This window comes from Lolium rigidum, chromosome 7 (assembly GCF_022539505.1).
Source record: "Lolium rigidum isolate FL_2022 chromosome 7, APGP_CSIRO_Lrig_0.1, whole genome shotgun sequence".
NCBI classification, from domain to species: Eukaryota; Viridiplantae; Streptophyta; class Magnoliopsida; order Poales; family Poaceae; genus Lolium; species Lolium rigidum.
This window is the reverse complement of record NC_061514.1, coordinates 1,955,612-1,964,539: the sequence shown is the minus strand read 5'-3', so window position 1 is coordinate 1,964,539 and position 8,928 is coordinate 1,955,612. Positions and strand designations below refer to the sequence as shown.

The window sequence follows — 8,928 nt, the reverse complement described above, 5'->3', positions numbered from 1 at the left end:
CCACAAGAATGAAAACCAAACAACCGTCAACCGTAAGAGCATTTGCAGCAGCGGCCTCCAATTAATATATGTCCAGACCGCCTCAAATAGTGTTGGACATATGTCCAGAACGATGCATCATGTATGTAAACATAGGTTATGACGATTCTAACATCATAGATTTTTATTTCCATAATTCCTATAAAAAGGAATAGTCTCAACCGAGGCACCTCCCAAGCGTCACCCTCCTCTGGTGACACGAGGGAACCCTAGATGCCGACGGCAGTTTGGCCCTCCCACCCGCCAACAATGTCGGGGCGGCGCCCCTGCAGGGTGGACGGCATGGCTGGCTCTCCGGGAGCGGCGTTGTGGCGGTGATAGTTCTCTCCTTGGTTGTGTGGATGTCGAAGAGAGGGCCGTGGGGGATCTTTGTGTCAACGGTGGTTATGTAGTGAATGCTCATAGAGCGTGTTATGGAGGATTGGTTTGTTGATGGCGGGATGACCATGGTACCTCGGTGTGGTGTGGTTATGATTTCGAGCGAAAGCCCCACGCTCTGGTACAGGCGGTGATGGCGCATGTGGTTACATGTCCCTCTTCGGGGGGGGGGGGTGATCACCTCCCCATGTGAGGAATCCGGGTGAAAGTCTTGACAGTCGATCTTGGAGATAACAACGCCTCCTATATCGTCACCTTCTTAGCGTCATCGTGGAGCTGAGTTTACCTACGGTCACTTTTCATGGGCATCAGCAGCCAAGCTCAGATACTATATTGAAGTCCTTCGATGGTAATGTGGGCCATTCTCGGCGGCCTTCTATCTTTTACATGTGACCTAGTTGTCACTGCACTCGGTCCTCCTCACCTCCCCCTGTGAGGAATCCGGGTGAAAGTCTTGACAGTTGATCTTGGAGATAGAAACGCCTCCTATCGTCACCTTCTTGGCGTCATCGTGGAGCTGTAGTTTACCTACGGTCACTTTTCGTGGGCATCAGCAGCCAAGCTCAGATACTATATTGAAGTCCTTCGATGGTAACGTGGGCCATTCTCGGCGGCCTTCTATCTTTTACATGTGACCTAGTTGTCACTGCATGGCTCGGAGCAAGAGGATACACAGTTCTCTCCGGTGACAGCTTGATGGGTGCGGTGCGACGATGTCTGGTGTGAGTCGCCTCTAGTCGGTGGTCGCGGATGCTTCTTTTGGGGTGTAGCTTCTCCTTTTTTTTTAATCTTTGGTTTGTTTTGTAAGAGGGTTACCTCGTCATTTTGTACCGGTGTGGCCGTGTGAATTTATTTATAAAGCGAAACAAAAAAATCAAGAGATGTTATTATTATTTTAAATATTTGTTCAAATTTTACAAAGATTGACTTTAACTAATCCTAGAACGTGAAGTAAATAAACACAAACAGTATCATCGAATTTTCCTGGAATTTGTCGTTATAGTTTATATTTTTGGAACTCACCATCAGTAAAATTACTTGGAAAAGCAATAAATATGGATACCCATGACCACAACATCCCATATTTACCACATTTCACGCCTGAAGAGAAAAGTCTACGGTAGCCATGTACGGTGCAGTGGCAGAAATTAAGAAACTCTATTTTATAGAAAAGACTAGTAAATATTCCCGTGCGTTGCAACGGGAGAGGGACAATCTAAGTCGTGGATATAATTTTAACGCAAAATGGTGTGTTCTGCAGTCAAGCGTGCCACCACGGTATCCTCTTCTCGCCGCTTCTCCGCAAGCGTCAGTAGTGCTAAGAGCCGGTATCACCATCTCATGCTATCGATCATCCACTCCAACACCATGAAGCCAAGACCTTTGTCCGCCACATCACATGTGTAAAACTTATACATGAACTTGTTCAACCATCTTTATATCCATCTCATCAAGTGTCAAGTTTGGCATATATATGGATCAAGTACCACAATGTGTGATTATGAAAGAACCACAAGTTGATGCAAGAAACTATAATCTCAGAAGCAGCCTTTGTAACCACAATAACAATACCAAATCAGTACCAAATTAACCTATATCACTTCCAGGTAAATACACTCACTCAGTAATGAAAACCTTCAATCCCAAATATGAACCCAAGATTCTAATCTCGTACGAAAACAAAGGAGACTCCCAAGTTTGCACAATGCCAGGAATCGGCATGAATACTACTTCCAATTTGCAAAATCTCACACAAAAGGAAGACTACATGATGGAAAACAGACAATGTAGTATTTTAGTTTCTGGTCTCTGTTCCCATTCTAATTGGCCAAAGAAACTACAATAGCTTGATGCTGGACGTGCCAACTCTTACGCTAACTTACAAAAGCCTGATGCGGCATTACACTTGGTACTGAGGCAGTAGTGTGCGGATACGGGGCATATTGAAGGAATTCCTGACATACCGTGCAAAGACCTTCTCACTGTCGTCTGCAATGGTAAGTGCAACTGAAAGCCATGCGTTCATCCATTGTGGCAGATGACTTTACAGAAGGTACAACACAGTCCATCTGGTTGTTCATTCACAACATAGCCAGAGATATTGTGGAATAAAGAAAACTTTAAACTGTGGTCAAGTAGAACACAGCATATCTGTACATCAACATCAAGATATAAAATGAAAGCAGGATGTTAGCACAAAGAAATGATTAAATTTGAAGAATGCACTCAAATTCTTAGAAACACCACTAAAAAAAGGTATGCGACTCGTCAAAATAAAGGGTATCTGAGACTACTTTTATTGTATTTTGACATATTGGTGGTGATACAGTGGTTGTTTTCTTAAGCATTGTCAACATCTTAACTTGAAATGCCGTGATAAATCATGCCGGCATGTTGAATTTAGCAGCACTGGCAGCAAGATCAAGTGATATATTCTGGAAATTGATGGGGCAAAGGATAAACCATTGAAAAATACAATAAGCACAGTGTCGGACAATTCATCAGAAAAGAAGTTCTCACATTTCCTTTTAAAGGCATACTCCTCTTCGTGTGCCCCTGTATTTGTCTCCAAATCAGCATCAGGTGCACATTTTGATTTATTTAGCGGACACAAATCCAATCGAATTTCCAGAATATATTTACAACAAAGTTCAGTAGCCTTCAAGGCATTACAGATATTTGTAGCTTTAAAGAATCCAATGATGAGTGAGGTGTACACTCGATGAGCCGAGCGTGGAAGAAAAAAGCGAGCTCAGCTGGTGTGCGATGTAATGCATCACTTTGAGCATATATGTTCAGATTTAATAATATTCCTGGCTGGCCAATAAGGGATAGGTTATTACCTCTTCTTTCATCTCGTTCTGGATACTGGATAGTAGTAGATGTCTACATGTTTGGGAACATCTTAAATAACACTGGCAGTAAGAGCTCCATAAATGAAATTATGATGCACATCGAAAGGTACCAGCCTGAACATGTCCGTTGTTTGTGTGTGTAACCTGTTTTCCTCTCTCTCCTTGTAAGGCTCTTCTCACGAGCAAGTTAGTTCATAACCAATAATGCTGCAAGTTATAATTTAATTATTACTTGCAATGCTTCAACTTGGCGGCCCATTCAGCTCTTAACCACAATACAAAATATAAATTAATGGATGCATTATGTATATATAGCGAGCATTGCATTTTGAGAACATATCCAACCATGAACAAATCATAATGATGGGAATGGATAAAAATATTTAATATGCATTGTGCATCGCAATCATCTTTCCTGGCATGGAAGCTAGGCGACATAAAAATCTGCAAGATAGCAGCTGACCAGTAGATGGAAATGAGAGCATGTCACAAAGCTTGTGTGAGCACTCAATGAGGTGGTAGGAGCTGGAGTGATAGAAGGGTAACTACAACCATGTTTTTGCTGGCTATGACGTTACCACTGTTCAGTACTACATCTGGTCGTATTGTCGAGGAACGACAGATGGTATGCTGAAAGGACGGTGGTATGTTGGCGGCAGCACAACAGGCCTGCAACTCAGGCAACTTTCGCGAAGCTGTGCATCTTGACCTTGGAATCATTGAACATTGAAAAGGGATGTGTATGTGCACTTACGCATATGCATTGACACAATGAACAACACAATTTCACAATTTTTTAAATCCCGGTAATGCAAGAAACAAACCAAAACAACAGATTGATTAAATTATCTTTACCCATGGTCTTGGACTCTGCTGCGGACATAATCAAACTGATTTCCTCTCCCTGCCGAACCTGAAACCCAAATTGGTATCGCTGTGAGTTAACATGACCAAGGAGAGGCCTTCAAAGTATACATATTTCTCAGCTTTGTCATATCATGGGACCAATAAGCACACCTGGTGCATTCTCTGCATCATAAGTATCAACAGAAGTAGTTTTCCATGTGGCATTTCAATTGCTCACTCACATGCATAAGCTATGCTTGCAAATATTCATCTTTTGTGTAAAATCTTCAAATCACGAGAAATTACTATATGTATGATAAAATGGACCAATGAATATTGTTCATTATTTCAGTCATTAATTTATTGGCATTATTAAGACTCTACTTGAATAAGATACCTACAGAAAAATATGATCACCTAGTCCAATGAAGAAATCCTCTCTCCCGCCAAATCTCTCAAACCTGGTCTCCTGCAAAAGAAAATAAAGCGAAAAAAATTGAACACATGAGAATAACCGAGAAGCCGAGCTGAGCATGTTCATGTAAAAATGACGAGAGCCCTCATTCTGCACAATATCAGATACCCTATAGCAAATAAAAGTGAAATGAAAATTTGAGGAGGGGGGGGTAGCAGCTCGACCTGCACACATGTTGGAAGCACACAACGAAAACACACCAATCCGAGTCTCACACGATCTTCTCCACAGTGATTTTTCGCAAACATTAACAGAGGTCTTGATCTGGACCATTAAGGATGCACTGGATCTGGTCTCAGTCGGCCTCACCCATAACACTTCGACGTACGTCAGCGCTGAAGCAAATGTTTTGCTTGTGTTAAACGATCAGAAAATCAAGGAACATGCAAAATTAAATGGAAAAATAGGAGGCTCTCATGTGATAAAAAATGGCCCATGCTCCAGGCAGCCATGGCGCGAGCACTGCGACCATTACATCCATGGTTTCTCCTCATGGACCGCCACCTCTGCATCTCCCAACAAAAAAATGTCTAGCAATAGAGACCGTTAACGGAGGGGAGAAAATGGGGAGAAAATTACCTCACCAAACTGCTATCAGCTGCACGCGCTGGTATGCGGAGTGCCAGTCTCTGCGCCTCACGTGTGGACCTGAACACCACTCCGTCGCGGCGTCGTCCGCATCGCTCGATTTCGCCCGGCGATCTGCAGACAAACATCAAAAAACGTATGTAGACATGGCAAAACCTAGTAGAGAGATCAGGAGATGCTCACCTTGCACGTGATAGGCACCTCAAGTGAGTACACGAGGTCATCCAGTGCGGACGAGTCGACGAGCAGCGCGAGGTGGCGGTGCTCCTCCTCTCCTCGTCCTGCGACCCTTGACCGGAGATCTCCAGCCCTGCCAGATGTGGACTTGGATGGGGCCGTCGCTGCCGAGGCGGCCGTGACCGATGGCGCCGCGCTCCTACGTCCCTCCTACCTCGCCGTCGGGAGACCGGCCCATTCCTTTCGGTCGGCATCCTCCCCGGCCACGCACGCTAAGATCTCTAGAGGAGGAGCACGAGGGTCTGCGGGTTACTCGGATTTCTCGGAATCAAAACGAATCCAAGCAAGGAACTAAAGCAAATTCCAAGCAGCAAACTAAAACCACCAACGCTGCCAGTCCTTAAATCCATATAAACGGACCAAAACCACATTAAAACCCACCTACACAATCGAGGAATCAGGGTCACAACAAGGGCACGAGAGATAGTGCCGATGTCTGAACAAACCAGCAGACAACCACAACTCTGACTGAGATTTTATATGCAGAAATGGGCCGAATATTAACTTGCAGCTACGGTAGAGGAAAATTGGGGATCAGCAAACGAGCGCAGACGAGGGCAAAACAACACCCCAAACGAGATGAACTAACCAATCGTTTCGAAACGACGCGGGGAGATCAAATCGAGCAACCTGTATCCAAAAATAACCGCCGTAAACGAGACGAAAATGAGGACCAGATCGAAGCGGAAAGCAGCTGCATTGCGGAAACTCGGCCTTCCTCTACCGGAACATGCCGCGAGATACCGGAAACTTCTAGAAAACACCTGCTCGAGCGCTCGGTGCGCCGCATCAGCCCGGTCAGAAAACCCCAACAGCAAACCCCCAAAATGGCGGACCGAATCGCCGCAAATCAGCGTAGAAAAAGGGAACCAAGGACGCAATCGAAGCGAAATCGAAGGCCGTACGGCACGATTAATCAACCCTAACTCGGTTCAGAAGCGAAGCATCGAACCCTACCGCCGTACGAGCAATCCAGCGCCACGCTTCGGATCCCCGAGCGAAGGCGAAGCACCGGAATCAGGCGACGGGGCGGGGGAAGCACGAGCGCGCTAGGGTTCGGGAACGTTCTGGAAGGTTCCGGAGGGAGGAGAGGGGCTTACTGGTTTTGGGGGCGGAGACGGCCGCTCGGGGGTCTGAGGACGTGGTTAGGGACTTAGGGGAGGCGAGGGTTCCTGTGTTTCATTGGGCTTGGCCCATTATTGCGCGTGCGGGGCGGAGCAGAGACAAGCACGACGAAGGAATCGACCAGGACGACCAAAATTGACGTATTGGTACGGTAGGCAGAATAAGGAACCAATTGAGTCTTTTTAAGTAGTAGAGATAGAGAAATTGATAAACTCTAACAAACGTCGACAGGAGTTGCACTTGCACCACGTAAATTGCAGAAATCAAGAGACTCTAGCGAGGTCGACAAGAGTTGCACTTGCACCACGTAAATTGCAGAAATTATGAAACTCTAACGAGGTCGACAAGAGTTGCACTCGCACCACGTAATTGGCAGAAATGAAGAAATTCTAACGACGTCGATAGGAGTTTCATTTGCACCACCAATTGGCGTTTCCTTATGCGCCAGCGACACCCAAACATTCTAAGGAGTTAAATATTACCGGTAGTCTAATGAATAAAGATGACAGGTATAGCAAAGCACAATTACACAAAAAAGGTCCTAGGGCTGGCCAACATTTATACATTGTTTACTGTGATAAGGCTTTTGTACCAAGATCAATAACAAATTAACAACAGAAAATCTTGGCCATTCGTTTGATGCCCGAATTGGTTGTCTGTTTGGTTGTACATTTTACCACACAAATCGATGGGACAATGTATATGTCTTAGTGGAGAGAACGAGCAGGAAAGCCTTCGCGGGAGAAATTGGCGGGGAAGCTGGGCCGACGGCATTGCTGTCGGCACAACTTATGTATTATGACGGCCGTCGGCACAGCTAACCACCGTTTCGTCCCCGTCACGGTGTTGTCAGTGTCCCCACCAGGAGGAGCTTGTGCCGAAGGCCGTCCTCAGTACATTTGAGGGTTGTGCCGACGGCAAAGCTGCGCCGACTGCTAAGTTGTGCCGACAGCTGGATATGTGGGCTAGCGTCGAGGCGGCATGTGCCGATGGCCCTGATATTTTGCCGTTGGCATAGGATCTGGCCGTCGACACGGCGGCCCGTTCCCGTAGTGTATATCATATCATCCTCACACCTTAATTTCAGTTGCAAAAAAAAAGTACTAACAGCCAATGAGCCAAGTCTACAACAGAGGCCTGTCTTTAAAAATCTCATCTTGTGGACTCCACGCTCTCATGCGTCAAGACGTTACTTTTTATTTATGGAAAAATCTACCGAGAGGCGCCGCACTGCTGGTCCTCACGATTAGAAAACGTGCATCGCACCTATAGGGCCGAGAGAAGACAAAACCCGAACGGCTCTGTTTCCATCGCACACACGCACCTTTTCCATCGTTATCCCCGCGAGCTCCTCCCATCCACACAATCCATCTCCTCTCTCTCACGGCCATAGGGAGCAGCAACGCGCGGCGAGAGGATGAGGAGCCCAGCGCCGGGAGGCACGAGAGGGGGGCGTCGTCGCCGCCCCGCGTCTGTGGGCGCCGGGAGGCGCGCGAGGAGCGGCCGGCCGGCGGCGGCCGCGTAGCGCCGGGAGGTGGAGGCCGCCGCCGACGAGAATGCATCAGGGAGGCAGGCGGCTACGAGCACCTGGAGTTAGGCGGCTACGAGCACCTGGAGGAGGAGCCGGTTCATCTTCGTTCTTCATTCGCCGGGAGAACAGAGCTCGAGCCCCGTTGCTGTAACAGAGGTAGATGACGCAAGGCTTGGGGGTCCATGAAGCAGGTGAAGGATTCGTCGGCATCAAAACTGTTTGCATCTAGCAATCTGAAATTTGAATTCTTGTTCAGCGTTCAACTTGGGGGGAGAAGAGAAGAGACCCATCTAGCGCATGTATTCCACAGTAGAAATTAATTTGGCAGGTACGACTAATTAATCGGGCGATTTGCACTTACTTAATCTGGCAATTATGAACGCACTAAATACTAGCCTGGAAAATATGCACTAATTAATCTGGCAGTTACTCGGAATAAATCTGATAATTAGGATCTAATTAATCAGGCAGTTATGACCGAATTAACTCGTTAATTAGATATGTGACTAATTATTCTGGTAATTGCTCCCAATTAATCTGGCAATAATGCCAACGAATCTCACACTTTGACCCAATAAGTACGTAACAGACGGTTATATCTTTTTTAGAATCGAATCTCACACTTTGACCCAATAAGGCCCATCCTTATGTTTGCTTAAGCGGGCCGAGCAATAAGAAACAGCGCCTCCTAATTTCGCATCTACGAGCTGAGCTGGAGCCGCCGCACGGGATCGCTAATATGCGGCGCCGCCGCCTAGTTCAGTCCGTCTTGGTACAATCTATTGGAGAGATTATTACCAATGAGATGAATAGGATATTCCTTCTCCATGAAACAACGACTTCGATAGGAGGAT

The 8,928-nt window shown here is 46.3% G+C and overlaps 1 long non-coding RNA gene across 1 annotated transcript; it reads right to left on the bottom strand.

Moving 5' to 3' along the window:
• Nucleotides 1–4,074: 4,074 nt before the first annotated feature.
• On the bottom strand, nucleotides 4,075–6,364 carry LOC124677645. The gene is made up of 5 exons (XR_006994159.1): nucleotides 5,365–6,364; nucleotides 5,173–5,295; nucleotides 4,758–4,928; nucleotides 4,536–4,587; nucleotides 4,075–4,185 (listed from the first exon to the last, which is right to left on the bottom strand). It is a non-coding gene; the product is annotated as an uncharacterized LOC124677645 (long non-coding RNA).
• Nucleotides 6,365–8,928: the final 2,564 nt, after the last annotated feature.